Consider the following 17745-nt stretch of genomic DNA (forward strand, 5'->3'; position numbering starts at 1 on the left):
AAGGTTTGCTCAATTTGTTAATTTTACTATTCTGTCATTGTACCATTTTACATTCTAAACCACTGCCTACCAGATAATTTTACTTCACTGTCATTGGTTCTTAAATCTGTACCAATTTGCATTCTGGGCCACTGCCTACCAGCTATGTATGGCTCTGCTCAGCTATGTATGGCTTCGCTCACTGTGTTGGATTCCTCGTCTGATGAAGTGTGCTTAAGAGCACATGAATGCTTACGTTCTAAATAAAAATTGGTTGGTCTTAAAGGTGCAACTTGACTCCTGCTTTGATCAAAATGGAAGGCCATACAGTCAATCCACTGTAATTCTGCAGTTGTGGTTGTTGTTGTTGTTTTTGTCATTCCTCATCCTGTTCTGTTCAAGTTAGCTGGAGGGCGGCCAACTAAACAGTGGGATTAAGTCTGCAGCCCAAAGCAGAGCTTTCTCTCATCACCAGCCTTTCACAACAAGTATGCCCATGTAAGTATACCGTATGAAGAGTTCAAAGGAAGATAGTAGAAAAGAAATATATTTTGAACTAATGTGCTCTTCCCCAGCCTTTACTGTTTGCCAATGTAAGAAAATTATTTTTTAATTTTCCACAGAATGAGAGGACAAAGAAAAGACATTAGGAAATTACTAGAGATTTTCTTTCGTTTAAACCTACTTTGTGGATCTGCAGTCTTTCAGTCACCTGATATGTGTTTGCCTTGATAAGGTGACTGCTCCCTGTTAAGGAAGGTGATATTCCGTTACCTTTCTAATTTAAAAGGAATAATTTGCTTAGCATAGAGTTATCGTAAGCAGACTGTCACTGAACAGCTTTTATCTGGAGTTTATATTGGAGCATGAATGGTGAAGCTGTAGATCTTAAAACAAACTGTGTTCTAAATCTGCTGGAGTGTTTTAGCCTTGAAACAGAAGCCAAAGGGAGTTTGAATTTAACTCTTCACTAAAACAATTCAGGTGAATTATTGATTTCGGCCTATATTTTTTTCACCTTTCTTTTCTTGGTTTTAGAATTCCCAGTAAATCTTGCTGCAAGTTGGTTTAAGGGATTGCTAGCAGAGCTCTGCATATCTTGGTCACTGGCTAAACCCAGCAGAGGTGAATAAATTGTCAAAGTTCATTAGCAACTAAAAATTGTATGGGAAATGAAAAAAAAAAAAGTTCCTGAATTCTGAATGGGCTGAAAACAAGTAAAATGTAGCAATTGGAACAATCAGTTCTATTGATTGTCAGGTATCAAATGGGCTCCTGCATTAATACTGTTTTTACTCATGAAACCCTAAACAGACTTAAATTACTGCCATGGGGCAAGGAAGGGCTCTTGCCTCCCCCAGAAGCCATTTCCTGCACAGAAACAACACAGAGGTTTCCCTACCATACTCCATGTGGAAACGTACAAATGGAGAAATAGCTCCCCTCATTGTTGCTTCATTATGGGAAAATAGCTTGAAGGAGAAGGCAGGAACCCTTCCTTGTGGTGGTCTTCTAAGACCATTTTGGCTTTCCCTGTGTGGCTGTAAGAAACTTGAGTTAGGTTTGGAGAACCTGGGCCCAACTGAGTAGAAATCTGAATGTGTAGTTTGGCCCTGAGAAGTGCCTGTTTTGCAAGTTGAAATATTTTTCTGTCAGGAGAGATTTGAGAAAATCAGGCAAGAATGCACATGCTGAAAACATGGAACACAATTCAGAAAAAAAACACCCTGAATGTTTGACTAGAGGGGAACTTTTTGGCACATGGCAAAAGGCTTTATATGATGTCATATAACAAGTCCTCTCTTCCAAAGGCAAGGTGATTAACAGCCCCAGCTATTCCCATCCCATTCTCATGGGCCTAGGTGAGGGCTACCAGCTTGGAGTGGCCTTGCCCTGGTTGAGGCACCCAGCCGCATCTCAGGGAACTGACCAGGTGCCATGAGGGAGTGCTCACTGCTGGAGGTTAAGCCACATAGGAAGAGAGGTGCGGCTCTGCCTGAACACTAAACCAAGACCTGCCCCACTGAAGGTCCTCCCCAACACTGCCCAGGGTGCCATATCTATCAGGGAAGCACAGGGAGAGAGAAGGCCTCAGCCAGATATCAGTAGTTTCCTATGATATCTGTGTTACTTCTTTCTAATACTTGTTTTCCTTTTTTAGTTTTTGCATTTTAATGAAAGCTGCACCAGAAGGTAGTTCCTCTAATTTATCTTACTTTGTTGTGGTTTTAGGGTTTTGTATGTTTAAAATAATGGTTATACGCAGGACTGCTGTAAACCAGCACAGCCTTGCAGAGAGATTTCCTCTGGGCTCCTTCACATACCACCAGGACCCAACCAAGAGAAGGAATGACATGAAAATATTCTTTTGGGAAGGGCAGAGGAGACTACTGCCCCATCGATTTTCAAAGTAAAAATGGATGTTCCTTCTAATTTGCCTGAACAACAGAAAACTGTAAACAAACATTCCATTGATTTTTTTTTTTTTAATTAAGTTACATAGAATGAAGAAAACCTTTGACTTCAGATTTCTGAAACAGAATCAAGAAATGCAGGGAGCAAGGGTCTCACCAAATTGAGGGCTCTCCAAAGAATCAACAGTAACACCCATCCCTTATATTCCTCTCTATTCCACCCCCCCCCGCCGCCAGCTTGGAAGTATTATTTTAATCTTTATTAGGCACTGATGTCATTTTGTAGGGCTCCTTTTGAGTTTTCCTACTGGTATGTGGCATGGCATATAGTCTTTTTATAACTTCCTTCAAGAGAAGTTGCTTTTTTTGAAAAAAAGCTCAAGGAATTACCTACACTTTTGAGAGATTCATGTATATTTATTAAGCCAATACCTGTGCTGGATTCTCTTAAGCCTGCATTAAGAATTTATAGTTTCATCTTTTATGCTCCTGAAACAAGAAATGCACAAGAAAAGGGGGATTTTTGAGCATCTATCATACGCCTTTGCAGCAACAGAAATGTTGTAAAGTTTTAACAACAAAAGGTTATATTGAAAACGAATGTTCAGAGGCTTTGAAACAATGTACATTTGAGAAGAGTATTTGAGAATACTTTCCTGGCAACAATCACAAAAAAGTTACTGTATTCTTTTCTTGCAGAAACATTTAGTCTGAAAAGAAAAATAACAAATATAGCACCATTGTTGCTTTGATTTTATATTCATGTGCTCACAAATACAGTGTTTTACCATGCTCTGTTCAAAGAGTTTAAAAACATGGCAAAGATTCTTCCAGAAGAATATTGAATGGCAGAATATTGTAGATTTTGTGAGAGATCTGTGATACACTTGAAAAGATTAAAAAATCAGTCATGCAATTCTGAACAGTTGTTAATGCATAAAAAGATGTATCTTGATTAAAACATGCAAGGTGCTTCAAAGCCAAATTGTAGAGCTGACCAAGGGTGGAAATAAGATAATTTCTGCAATCTCTATTCATTGTGAAGCCAGCTCTAAATTTTCAGGCTTGTTCACAGCGATAATACACTGATTCACTGCTGCAGCATATGGGCACATTACCATTTGGCATTTGAAGACATTTTGATGGACTTCTCTGAACTGGAAGATGGAAGTGAATAGAAGCAAACGGTGATACTTGCAATGATTTAGTGACACAAAGCAAGGCAATAAAAGTAATTCTCCGGTGAGTAGGATATTGTGCCATACGGGTCTCACAACACAGCTCAATTTGACGTTGTCTGATAATGCAGATCCTAGATTATGGCATCAGTGCAGTCCAATGGAGAGAGATTGGGGCATAAATCAACATAACTTCAGTGCTAGTTCCATTGTGTCAGAATCTTACTGGGCAGGTCATTCTATTGCAGCTTTATTCCACATATGTAAAATGGGGATAACAGTGACCTATTTCACAAAGACTGAATGATCAAAATGAGAAAGTGCTTTGAAAGCTAAAAGTGCTATTCAAAACTATAAATAAGAGAAATGTTTTGGCTGTAGAAAAGACAGTTATCTAACTCAGTCATGAGGAAACTGGTTACCTCAGTGGTATCTTCTGCAGAGATGTAAGCAAATATGGAAAGCAGTGACAAATTTTTTGATAAAAATTATAAATGCCTTGAGAAATGTGGATAATGTGGTGGTTTTCATTTCACATCCAAGGTCTGATTTTATTATTTTCATACATTTCCACTGATTCCCATACCTTTATCTATTTATTTCATATATTTCCATGTACCTCTTCAGAGCCCTACTGTAAGCAGCTTACAATTAAAGCAACATAACTATGTTTTAAAAGCCATTAAACACGTCAATGAACATAAACAGCATAACATCATCCATAAAATGGAAGCAGACCATCAAAATGCTGGTAAGATAATTAATACATGGTATGACTTCTCCTTTTCTCTGATCTCTAATTCTGTTTGGTACTCAAGACATATTTCTTTAAGATGGCTAACTTTATGATAGTCAAAGACCATTCCTGCTACAATGAGGGACATTGTTTTGAACAGGAGTCTGTAACACTATTGGATCCTGGAGACTGTTTAAAGATATTTGCTCCTGAGAATATTATCCTAGACTTTGGTAATATTAAACTCTGAGCCAGGAATCAGGAAAGGAATTTAGTTGAATTTATTATGGTCCATGGCCAGATCCAACTGGGGGGGGGGGCGGGGAGAAATCAGGTATACAGGTATTAAAGTTAAGTTACAGTTAAAATAAAAATAGAAAATTTAGTGAAAATTTTTAGATAAAATTACATCACACAGAGAGAATAAAATATAAAATACATAAAGCAACATCATAAATTACCATATTTAAAATTGAAACATAGGAATCTAAAACAAGACCTCATAGTAGATATAGTAGACCTCATGATAAAAACTAAGTCAAGGCTCAAAAGAACAGGACTGAAATTTATTGTGTACTTTGATTACCTGTGCACAGAATCAAGCAGTTAGCTTGGTAATAAGTGAGATTTCATCAATAATAATTCATCTAAACATATCTGATCTGCTCCTACCACCAGACTGTTTACAATGGAAATAATTGTCTTATCTCAAATTTGTTTATAGAGGGGACAACTGGAAAAGACCTGTTCCATTGTTTCCACCTTTGCTAGAGTGCAAGGGCAAATCTGCTCAGAGTATATAATCTTCTTATATTTCCCTTCCATAATCATGGACAGCATCACATCTGGTCAGTGTAAAAGCCCTCCTGTAAGGGGGAAAATCTAGAGTTTTAGGATATTGGGCTATTGCCATGATGTATTTCATTTTCTCAGCAAGACTTAATGAAGCCAGGAGACTTCATTAAGTCTTGCTGGCATTCCATATCACAAATCCTTTGCCTAATTGTGAATTTGGCCTGATCAATGGTCTACAACAGGTATGTCCAACAGGTAGATCGTGAGCTACAAATAGATCGCGAAGGTCAGAGGTAGATCACCAGCCCCATTTGGTCTCATGGTTTGCTGGACAGGTGTTTGGGGTTTTTTGATGATTGTTTGGTGTGGTGGTATTTGATTATTGGTGCCAGTATGATGAATTCTTATTTTTACTTCAAGAATTGCATGTGTGGTTTTGGCATCATCCAGAGGTCTTTAGTTCCTGTTGATCTTTAATACTTTGGGACAGTGACAGTTTTGGACCAGATTCAGCCAGTGTTAACTTAGCACTCCAGCCACCCCAGTATAATGAAGATGAGTGTTCCAAAGAAGAGCAAAACCTACCACTTTCATGATGAATGGGAAATGGACTACTTCTTCATCATGGTGAAAGACAAGTGTTGTTGTCTACTTTGTAACACCGCTGTATCCTTGCCCCAAAAGGGTAATCTGGAGCGTCTGCATAGCAATAAGTTTGATGCTGATTTTCCACAAAGAAGTGAAATTTGTAAACTGAAGCTCAAAGAACTTAAATCTAAATTGGCTGCACAGCAACAGTTGATGGCAAAGCCAAGGTCACATTTGGTCAATGCAACCATGGCATTCTTCAAGGTCAGCAACCTGATTGCAAAGAAATTCAAACCTTTCAATGAAGGAGAATTTGTAAAAGACTGTTTTCTTGAAGCAGCAGACAATCTTTTTGAAGGATTTAAGAATACGAAAAAGATTATAGCTGCTATTCAAGATGTACAATTGTCAAGAAACACCATCATGCGGTGAATAGAAAAGATGTGTGGAGACACAACTGAATAATTGTTGGAGGATGTTTCAGTTTGTGTTGCTTTCTCACTCCAACTAGATGAATCTACAGACATAAGAGACATAGTCCAGTTGCTAGTCTTTATCTGGATGGTTTTTGAAGACTTCAGTGTTAAAGAAGAACTACTTGGAATGATTTCTTTAAAAGGGAGAACTACCGGTCAGGAAATATTCAGCTCTTTCCATTCTTTTGTGACAAAGTGTAATCTTCCATTGCATAAACTTGTTTCCATCACTACTGATGGAGCAAGAGCAATGACAGGTGAGGTTAACGGTTTCATAGGCCTCTGTAGACAGCAAGACGACTTTCCAGATTTCCTTTCTTACCACTGCATCATTCACCAGCAAGTTTTGGCAAGCCAGAGACTCAATACAAAGACTGTCATGGACATCACTTTCAAAATTGTAAATTTAGTTTGTGGAAGATCACTTCAAAGATGGCTTTTCAATCTTACTCTTGATGAAGGGGCAGCAGAAATCATATTGCACACAGATGTAAGGTGGCGAAGTAGGCGCAAATTTCTGCAAAGATTTCATGATTTGCTGAATTAAATAAGAAGGTTTTTGAAGGAGAGGGGAGATGACAAAGCAGAGTTGGAAGATGAGGAGTGGTTATGTGATCTGGCACTTCTCACTGACTTTACAGGCAAACTAAGTGGTATGAACATTGAACTACAAGGTAAAAACAAATGCATTGGCGAGATGAGTACAGTTTCATTCTACAAGAGCAAATTTGAGCTAATGATGACTGATCTTACAAACAACACCTTTAATCATTTTCCTAATATGCAGGACCATCTGGGACAATATCCAAATTTTGTTTTTCAGAACGAGAAGTATGTGACAGAAATCTGCTCTGTTATCCAGGAATTCGAAAAAAAATTCTGTGACTTCCAAAGAATTGAAAAAGTTGTGGAGTACTTATATCCATTCAAAGCAGATATGGACATTAAGGAAACTGCAGCTGCTATCAGTAAAAATTACTCATTGAACAAGGCATCTCTTGAAAACGAAATAGTAACCCTTAAAAATGACATTTTTCTCAAGACCCATGCTGAGCAAGAATTGTTTTGGAAACTGTTGCTTAGAGACAAATTTCCCAACTTGAGAAGATGCAGTGAAGCTGCACACTTCTGTTTCCGTTCAATTTATTTGTGTGAATCTGCGTTTTCCCATCTGAAAATGACAAAGAGTACACAGCATTCCAACAAGACAGATGAACATCTCCAGGATTCCCTGAGACTGGCCCTCACGCAATATTCACCCAACTTCAAAAAGCTGGTGAACGCAGGCTCAGACATCTCACTAATTAACAAGAGTGAAGTTTTAAAGATTGCGCAAGATCAGCCTGGATCAATACTTGACCTACATTTAACACAAATTACTCAATAAAAGTTAAAGAAAGTTATAACAATAAAAATTTAAGAAAAACTGTTTGCAGTTCTTTCTGGATCTTCGACTTTCTTTTTTGTTTTTGCTTATTTTGCTTACCAGTAAATGACAGAAGGTGCATTGTAAAGGGGGGGGGGCGGGCGGTGGAACTCAACTTTGGTGGGTTAAAATCTAATTCTAAACTAATTTGAAACTTAATTTTCATGGTGGTAGATCACCAGCACTTTTGTCCCGAAAAAATGGTTCACAAGCTGTTTGAAGTTGGACGTGCCTGGTCTACGATAGAATTAAGTAGGAGCACCAGGTGAAAGGCCCATTCTTTCAAGGCTTCCCTCAACCCTTTGAAGCCAGCTCAGGTGGGTTTCTCAGGCTATTCTCATGGGTGTGAGCTCTTAGTAGGAAGTCAGACTGTACACACAGACAAACAGGTCTAGAGAATATGTATCTCCCACAATACATGCTTTCATTATCCCAACTGTGCTAATGTTCCACACAAAGTGTCTCTGTGACATATTAGTCTCAATTAACATCATACAGGAAAGTTCTTCTGCACTGTCAATGCCTCTTCAATCAGACTTAAGATATCTGAGATATGCAGTGCAATCCTAAGAATGTGAACTTAGAAGCAAATTCCAGTGAATGTACTCCCTTGTAGTTGAGTTTGGGATTGCAACTTTAGTCTGTGCTAGTAAAAATCTAGCTAATGGGCCAAGAAAAATTAGATGATTTTTTAAAATGAAAAAAATACTTTGGGAGTGGGTGATTTAGAAGAGAGAGGTAGCAAGGGATAATCCACCTTTTAAACCTTTTGCCACATTTGTTTCTCAGCTACAAATCATTCTGCCACTTTGTTCTCCACAATGAATGTGTTCAGCTTTACAGATATGTTTAGATTCCATGCAGAAGGCAAAACGTAGAAGGGGAATTTGGAGGGAAGAAGCAATAAGAACAGAAAAATCTAACTTCTCCATGCATGCAATTAACCCCTTGTAAAACAGCACAATTCTGTTGTTAAAAAGGCCATGAGGATATTGGCACAATTAGCCATTTTAATTCAACATGTCATTACCAACAAATGTCATGAACCATCATTAAAGGACAGCAAAGGGAAAGCTAAAAAACCAGTTGTGTGTGTGTGATATGCTGTCACTTCACTTCCAATTTATGGTGACTGTGGCAGAATAGGCTTCCCAACCCCCCCGCCCTGGCGGGGGACCCCCAAATTTGTGGCCTCCTCCCCCACGCTCCAAAAATCCGGAAGCGGGGGCGGGGGGAGAGAGAACATACGTGTAGGCATCATGTTGTTGTAGAACTTCTGATCCGTTTGTAAAATGTGTGCCCCTTTAAGGCTGCGCAGGAAACAGGAAGGGCTTCATTGGAAAGGGTCAGTAACAGTTTCCATGGAGAACGGCCCCTCCCTTTCTTTTGCTTTCGTTTTCACAGCAAGCAAAGTTCTGCAGGAAGAAGATCTAGTATTTGTGTGTGTGAAGGAGGGAGAGGGCAGGGGATTCCCTGATTTGGAGGCCCTCCCCCCCTTAGAAAGCGTGGGGGGGAGGGGAATGTCTACTGGGCATTCTATTATTCCCTATGGAGAACGATTCCCATAGGGAATAATAGGGAATTGATCCGTGGGTATTGGGGGCTCTGGGGGAGGGTGCTATTTTTTGAGGTAGAAGCACCAAATTTTTAGTATAGCATATAGTTCCTCTCCCCAAAATACCCCCCAAGTTTCAAAATGATTGGACCAGAGGGTCCAATTCTATGAGCCCCTATCCTTAATTATTTCCTATGGAAGAAAGGTATTTAAAAAGGTGTGCTGTCCCTTTAAATGTGATGGCCAGAACTCCCTTGGAGTTCAATTATGCTTGTCACACCCTTGTTCCTGGCTCCACCCCCAATGCCTCCTGGCTCCACCCCCCAAAGTCTCCTGGCTCCGCCCCCAAAGTCCCCAGATTTTTCTTTAATTGGACTTGGCAACCCTATGGCAGAATGGTCCTGCTCTGACCTGCAGGCCTTGTTCCACTCTGCCTTCCAAAGTTTTTCCAACAATGGGTGGGGGTTTTCTTTTTCTCTGTTAAACCGCTGTCACCACCTGACTTTTTTAGGAATTGCTCACTGGGAGGGTCAGGACTCCTAGCTTCCCTTCCAAGTTCTGAGGCCTCACCTCTATGTCTCCCGCTACCCAGCACATGGTTACCACATGCTTATAGCTTGGTGCAGTACTGACTGCCCTCCCCTGCCTCCTGGCATGTGTGTCCAAGATGATGGAGGTCTATGTGGCATGGAGAACCACTACTAGGATCAAATGTTACAAAACATTTATTTAAAGAAAAATGTTTACAAGCATATTCTTAGCATAGCACCAGACTGAACAAGGGATTCACAAGGAAAGGGTAAAATGCAATCTCTCTGTCCCTCCTTCTATACATGCCCTATCAGACATTAAATATAAAGCAGATTCCTTAACTTACAAAGTTACAGATTTTTACCAGTGTCCCATTGCCTTCAAGCCTCCTTGTGTGCAGGCCAGCACATGTCAATGACCTCCTCCTCCAGACCTCAGTTAAGAGTTCTGTCTGCTTTGATGGAATCAGCACCCAAGAGCCCTTCCTCCTCACTCCCAGGAGTTTTCTCATCTCTCTTGTTCCACCCACTGACAAGGTCAGGCTGGATCAAAGAAGCTTTTCCTGAAGTCTCCAGGGGTATCTTCCTGAAGCCCTTCTAATACTTAATACCCCCAAATCTCTGTTCCCTGCTGGGGAAGGGGTTGACCATCCCATTGTCTCTAGTTAGACCTATTAGCATTTCTAGAAAGGTGGCTGAGGTGAGGTTGGAAAGCAATGGAACTGACTTCCCCCCCCCTGCCTATTCTTTGCACAGATAATTTTTTAGAACTCAAAGTGAAGATTTTGTTTAATTCAAACCTCCATAGGAAAGAAAATATTTACTCACAATGATCCTGCTAATTAATGACCTCCAAAATATCCCATTTTTAACAGCCTTGCTTAGGTCTTGCAAACTGAAGGCCACAGCTTTCTTTACTGAGTCACAATTTATCAACATCTTCAGATATTTGAGGGCTGTCATATAGAGGATGAAATAGGAGTCGATTGCACCTTTAAGACCAACTTAGTTTTATTCAGAACATAAGCTTTCATGTGCATGCACACTTCTTCAGACGAGGAATGAGGTACAGTAAGCAGAGCCACATATAGATGGTGGGGTTTGGAATGCAAAGTGGTACAAAATTAAAATCCAACAGCAGAACAATAAAATTCTAAAACAGTAAAATTGCAAACCCCACCAGCTATATGTGGCTCTGCTTACTGTACCTCATTCCTCATCTGAAGAAGTGTACATGCACACGAAAGCTTACCGTCTGAATAAAACTAAGTTGGTCTTAAAGGTGCAATCGACTCCTATTTTGTTCTACTACTTCAGACCAACATGGCTGCCTACTTAGATCTAGCTTTATAGAGGATGGTGCAGAGTTGTTTTTTGTTGCCCCAGAAGGGTGGACCAGAACCAATGGGTTGAAATGAAATCAAAAGAGTTTTTGACTAAACATGAGGAAGAACTTTCTGACAGAGTGGTTCCTTAGTAGAACAGGCTTCCTTGAGAGATGGTGGGCTACCCTTTGGAGGTTTTTTAGAGAGGCTAGATGGCTGATTGCAATGCTAGTTCTGTGAGCTTAGGCAGGTCATGAGAGGGAGCGTAGGAAGGGCTGCATCAGTGCTTAGTTCTCATGGCCCTTTCTTAGACTCCCAGGGAAATATTGATTGCCACTTAGGGGTCAGGCAGCAATTTTTCTCCAGGCCAGTTTGACCAGGGATCCTGGAGGGTTTTTGACATCTTCTGGACATGTAACAGAGATCATTGGGGTATGTGGGGGGGAGGTACTTGTGAGTTTCCTGCATTATAGGGGGTTGGACTAGATAACTCTGGAAGCCCCTTCCAACTCTATGATTCTATGTTGGATGTTTCTCTTTTCCTGCTGCCTTCACCTTTTCCTAGCATTATTGTTTTTTTCAGTGACTCTTTGGACACATAATGTGGCCAAAGTATGATAGCCTCAGTTTAGTCATTCTAGCTTCTAAGGAGAGTTCAGGTTTGATTTGATCTAGAACCCACTCATTTGTCTTTTTGATGGTCCATGGAATCCATAACAGTCTCCTCCACCACATGTAAAATGAATCCAACTTTCTTTCTATCAGCTTTCTTCATTGTCCAACTTTCACAGTCATGTATAAACAGGGAATACTATGGCATGAATTATCCTGATCTTGGTTGCCAGCCACACACCCTTACATTTTCCTAGTTCCAATCAGTGGCACATATACACAGGCATGATAGAATCCAAGACACCAGAAGGCATGCCAGAACAACAATGGTTTAACTTTCCATGTGAAGGGGAGCATGCAAGACAGTCAGAGCTCCCATCTAATGGGCTCAATATTTACATCAATATTTACATCAATATTTACATTCCTATCAAGCAAGCAACAATGGGAGCTGTGCAAATCTATGGGAAGTAAAAGAAAATTTTAACAATATATATTCTAGATTGTTATTTATGCACTTATGATTGACTTTTGAACATCAAGCTTAACACACAATGGTATGTATTTTATTAGAATAGCTGGTTTATTTTCTCCCTTAACAGCTCCAGTATTTTATAGAGTATGTGCATTTCAACCGTGCCTGGTAACGGAGCCAACTCTTTTACATGTTTACTCTTATATTATGGGAGCTTAATTGCAAATTTGCTCATCAAGCTATGGAGAGTTTAATTAAACTCAATGAAGAAATTACCAAGTAATAAAAGGAACCACTTTAAAAAGCGCTATTTTTGTTCTGATGTCAAAGAGAAATTTTGCTTCCTGATAGTCCTATTTTCAGAACAGTAAAAGCCCACCTCTAGAAGCTGTTATTTCATCCAGGACTTCTTCTGTTTCATAGCGGTCACTTTGTGTGCTAAAACCCTAATAGCCATATATTAATTGCAAAGTAGAGTTCAGAAGAGCAGATTTAGAGAAGTGGATGGAAGGCATGTTGGAACTTTTTCTCTGTTTGCTGCTTCCAGCATGAAACTGCTCCCTCCCTGACACTAAACTGGCTGACTGGATCCATGTTTTCACCACTATTGGGAATCCTGGCTGGGGGAAAAACAACTGGGAGGAAGAAGTTGCAGATAAAAGTGACAGGGACATGGTTACAGCTTGCAGGACAGGGGTGCAAAGCACAGCTTTAGTTCACAAGGTTCACAGGCTGCATAATCTGTGGTTAATACTTACCCCCAAGGTTCTGACATTAATACTTACCTGCAAAGGATTGAGAGAAGTTTGCTTGTTGGTAGTCATATTGGGCAAAATGTGTTGCATTAGCGAGGCTAGTGGGGAAAAGCTACTGCTCATTTGGGCCCTGGGGCACAATTCCCAGCAAGGGAAATGGGGGAGAGGTTGGGGAAATCCCCTTGCACATGTGGCAGTGGCAAGGTTAACAGGGAGAAATCACTGCTCCTTTGCAGCTGTGGGGGGTGGGGGTAAGAAGCCACCTTTGTGAGCAGGGCTTTTTTTTTTAGCAGGAACACAGTTCCGGCTGGCTTGGTGTCAGGGGTGTGGTCTAATATGCAAATAGGATCCTGCTAGACTTTTTCTGCAAAACACCCTATATGTAACAATGGTGATGTCAGGGTGTGTGGCCTAATATGCAAATAAGTTCCTGCTGAGCTTTTTCTACCAAAAAAGCCCTGTTTGTGAGTGAGATAAATGGGGAGAAAATGATCTCACAATTATGGTTATATGTTTAGTGATTTATGATGCTCCTTTGCACCAGCTGCCTTCATCCTGAGATGTGGAACATCTTTATCTTTTGCATTTATTGATATCTGTGAATATTTGAAAGACCCTAGCTCATTAGCCTTTAATAGTTTTTGAGCACTGTTTACAAACTTGGTTTTAACCCATGTTAGTGTTTTATTGAGTTTAGGTCCCTTCCTTAATGCCAATTAATTTTACATTTCTTCATTCATCCATATTGACCTTTTGCAATTCCTCTTCAGGTATTTATTGCTATGTGGCAAGCATAACCTTTAGATGTACATTATTTTACCTTTCCATGTATTCAATTTCCGCTTTCTGTCTTTTAACTACATTGTACTTCATGTTATCTGTCCACAGTTGTAATACTTGCCATCCTCTTTTGCTGAAGCCATGCAGATTGGAATCCATATTTATCTCTTCTCCATCACACATTTTTGTGAGAAAGGCTATAGTTCAACAGATGAGAACCGGCTTACTTTGCAGAAGGCTCCAGGTTCATTTTCTGGCTATTTTGTTTAAAATGACCTCTTTAGCAAAATTAGAAAAACCCATGGAAAGTCACTGCCAGTCTTTTAGTTCTGGCCCATATGGCCAATGGCCTGGCTCTTTTTGTTTAAAGGAGCTCTTTATGACTCAGAAAAGCTCTATTGAACAAACAGAGTACTTTAACCACATCGATGCCATCTTATAATCTATGCTATTGTTTGTATGGAGCTAAATTTGTTGAGTGGTGTTTTAACTTTCAAATTGTTTTATAATATGCTGTAACTCGGAGCCTGTGGAGGAGGGTGGGATAAAGTCAAAATAAATAAATCTCATTGGAGAATTATCTCATGGTGAAATCGTTCTTAATAGGCAAGCTGAGCCAGCTCACCAGCTTGCCTTGATTTTTTTCCCCTTAACATTCAGCATTGTGTATGTGATATGGCCAAAAGAAATCTTGGTAAACAAGCTACATTGTTACTTATGTATTGCAGCTTGCAGCTACTTTTGCACCTGTACAGCTGAGGAACTAAAGCTTTTTGATTGCCAATTTGCCATAGAATTTGTTCCTTAGGTGATTAAACTCAAGCCAAAAAAAGTCATAGTTCATCTCCTGTTCATGTCAGGAGATCCCATGGCCTACGGTGGATACAGGGCCTGCAAGAATATGAATGCCCGTTTATCCCAGTCAGGAAACTGTGGCTGCCTTTCTCAGTTTGAGTGTGGTCTGAATACATCTTCTTAATTAATCAAAATGTTTGAAGAACGTTTTTTTACAGAGAGTGGAAAAGGAACTACAATTCCCATTATGCCGTGTGAGAATGTGCATTCACAAACTTACACAGAGAAATACCTACCAGGTAAGTTCTGGCCTCACTGGTGGGCTTCCTGATGACACTGGCCACTGGTTTTGGCCACTGTGTAACAGAGCGTTGGACAACATGGGCCATTTCCCTAATCCATCACAGCTTCTCCTATGTTCTTATATTCATCCAAAAAGTGAATATTTATCTAAAAAGTGAAACATGTTTTTATCAGTTGCTTTTATCAGTTTAGGGTGGGAGTGGACACAATTGTTACTGGACAGCAGGGGTGGAATTCTAGCAGGAGTTCCTTTGCCTATTAGGCCACATATCCCTGAGGTAGCCACTCCTCCAAGAGCTTACAAGGCTTTTTTTTGTAAGCTCTTGGAGGATTGGCTACATCAGGGGTGTGTGGCTAGAATTCCACCCTTGCTGGATAGCAGTATGTGATCACACATAAGGTGTCAGCTCCTCACACCTCAAAGTTAAGTAAGTTCAGACTGGTCCAATACAGGTGAACAGTGTGCTGAATGTTTGAAGCTGGTTTCATCTAATGGTTTCATCTACAGAACAAGTTCTAAGACGCACTGAAGAATGATCAAACATCCCTGGTCATTTCCTGCTTATATGTAATTTCCATTGAGCCCTGACCAAGATAGCTTATGCTAGTATCATCTCATTGTATCTTGGATGCTAGTAGGGTCAGCCCTGGGTAGTTTTTGGATGGAAAACCTCCAAGGAATACCAGAGTTGTTATGGAGATACAGGCAATGTCAAATAACCTCTGAATGCCTCTTACTTAGAAAATTCAGTGGGGTGACCATAAGTCAGCTGCATCTTGTTGAGGGGGGAAAAAAAAGAAAAAATATCCAAGGATGAATGGAATTTTCTTTTTAAAACATATATATTACCCTAGTGGTCCCCAAAGTGGTGTCCATGGATGCCAGGGTGCCCATTGAGTGTTTTTAGAAAGTGGTGTTTTGGCACAGCAAGGCTCTTGATTGGCCATTGGAAGTTTAACTGGTTGTGCAGATTTTAAAAACATTTCCTTGGCAGCAGGTGCCACCACAGCAGAAGGACATTCGCTGTCTGACTGAAGGTAAGCTGCAGCAGCCATTTTGTGGCTCTGCCCACCATGCTGTGTCAGAATTCTGATAAGTGTCCACAGTCTCAAATACATTTGGGACCCCTGTTTTATCATAATAAAGGAAGACTTTTTCCCATCACAAAAAATTGGATGAAGTCATTCTGTCTTGAGGCAAAACTTAGAAAAAGACAGCAATATGCCGCCCTGAGCCTGCCTAGGCGGGGAGGGCGGGGTACAAATAAAATGTAATAATAATAATGATACAAATTAGCAGAAGTAAGTCATAGGATCCAACTCTGAGAGTTCTGCAGGGCCGGATCTACATATTTTTTGAGAGGGGGCAAAACCAAAAACTGGCGCCCCTACTCAAAAATGAAGGGACCCGTGGGCAATCTGACACACACATTCCATTTAAACACCCCATTGGGTGTTTGTATGGGGAGGGAAAGCCTCACCAGGGCTGGCCCTAGAGCGTTTTGAGCCCAAGCCAAAACTAACTTTGTGCTCCCCTCTGCAGCGCCACACCAAAGAAGGGGTTTAAAGTTTAAATCCCCTTATCTAGAGTTGTGCAGCAGTGGCGAAAGAATAGGAACCTAGAATCATAGAATCCGAGAGTTGGAAGGGACCTCCAGGGTCATCTAGTCGAATTTCCTGCACAATGCAGGAAACTCACAAATATCTCCCCCTAAATTCACAGGATCTTCGCCTGAACAGTAAGAGAAAAACTCAGGTTGGTTTTCCCTTCTCAATATGGCATGCATTTCTTTCCAGGGATCTGACTGCTGTTTGCATTTCTTTAAGTGCATAAACTGTTCGGGATCTGCAGCAAAAAAGGCAACAGTCCCAAGCATACATACTTGATACTAAATGCTGAGTTATGTAGAACTTACTTCTGAGTAAAGGTTCAGGACTCTCAGCTGCATTTTTAGGTCCCCTCTCCTCTAGTCTCATTAAATTCAGTGGGACTTTCTTACAAGCCAGTATAAAATTTAGAGAGCTTCTCAGCTTGAAAAAGGAGAACTGGTAATAATATTCATAGTTTAGTTCCTGTATAGGGTGCTGTATGGACTAACATAAGGCAAGTCTCTGCCCCAACCGAGGAGCTTACAGCTTGCATTTTGGCAAAGAGGGCGAAAGGGGGAAGAGCTAAGGATTGCAAGGGACAAGTAAGTGAAAATGCAAAGTGTTTACAACTGGATACTCTAAAACTGGGTCAGATCTACACGGATCTTCATGAATTCATATGATTTTTACATTGAAATGAAATCAAACCACTATTATTATGCTGGGAATTATTAGGAAGGGAATTGAAAACAAATCAGCCAGTATCATAATGCCCCTGTATAAATCGATGGTGCGGTTTCATTTGGAATATTGTGTGCAATTCTGGTCACCGCACCTCAAAAAGGATATTATAGCATTGGAAAAAGTGAAGAAAAGGGCAACTAGAATGATTAAAGGATTGGAACACTTTCCCTATGAAGAAAGGTTAAAATGCTTGGGGCTCTTTAGCTTGGCGAAACGTCGACTGTGGGGTGACATGATAGAGGTTTACAAGATAATGCATGGGATGGAGAAAGTAGAGAAAGAAGTACTTTTCTCCCTTTGTCACAATACAAGAACTCCTGGGCATTCAATGAAATTGCTGTGCAGTTGGGTTAGAACGGATAAAAGGAAGTACTTCTTCACCCAAAGGGTGATTAATGTGGAATTCACTGCCACAGGAGGTGGTGGCAGCTACAAGCATAGCCAGCTTCAAGAGGGGATTGGATAAAAATATGGAGCAGAGGTCTATCAGTTGCTATTAGCCACAGCATATTATTGGAACTGTCTATGAACCTATGAAGCTGCCTTATACTGAATCAGACCCTGGGTCCATCAAAGTCAGTATTGTCTTCTCAGACTGGCAGCGGCTCTCCAGGGTCTCAAGCTGAGGTTTTCCACACCTATTTGCCTGGACCCTTTTTTGGAGATGCCGGGGATTGAACCTGGGACCT

The sequence above is a fragment of the Heteronotia binoei genome, chromosome 1 (assembly GCF_032191835.1).
Source record: "Heteronotia binoei isolate CCM8104 ecotype False Entrance Well chromosome 1, APGP_CSIRO_Hbin_v1, whole genome shotgun sequence".
Taxonomy (NCBI): domain Eukaryota; kingdom Metazoa; phylum Chordata; class Lepidosauria; order Squamata; family Gekkonidae; genus Heteronotia; species Heteronotia binoei.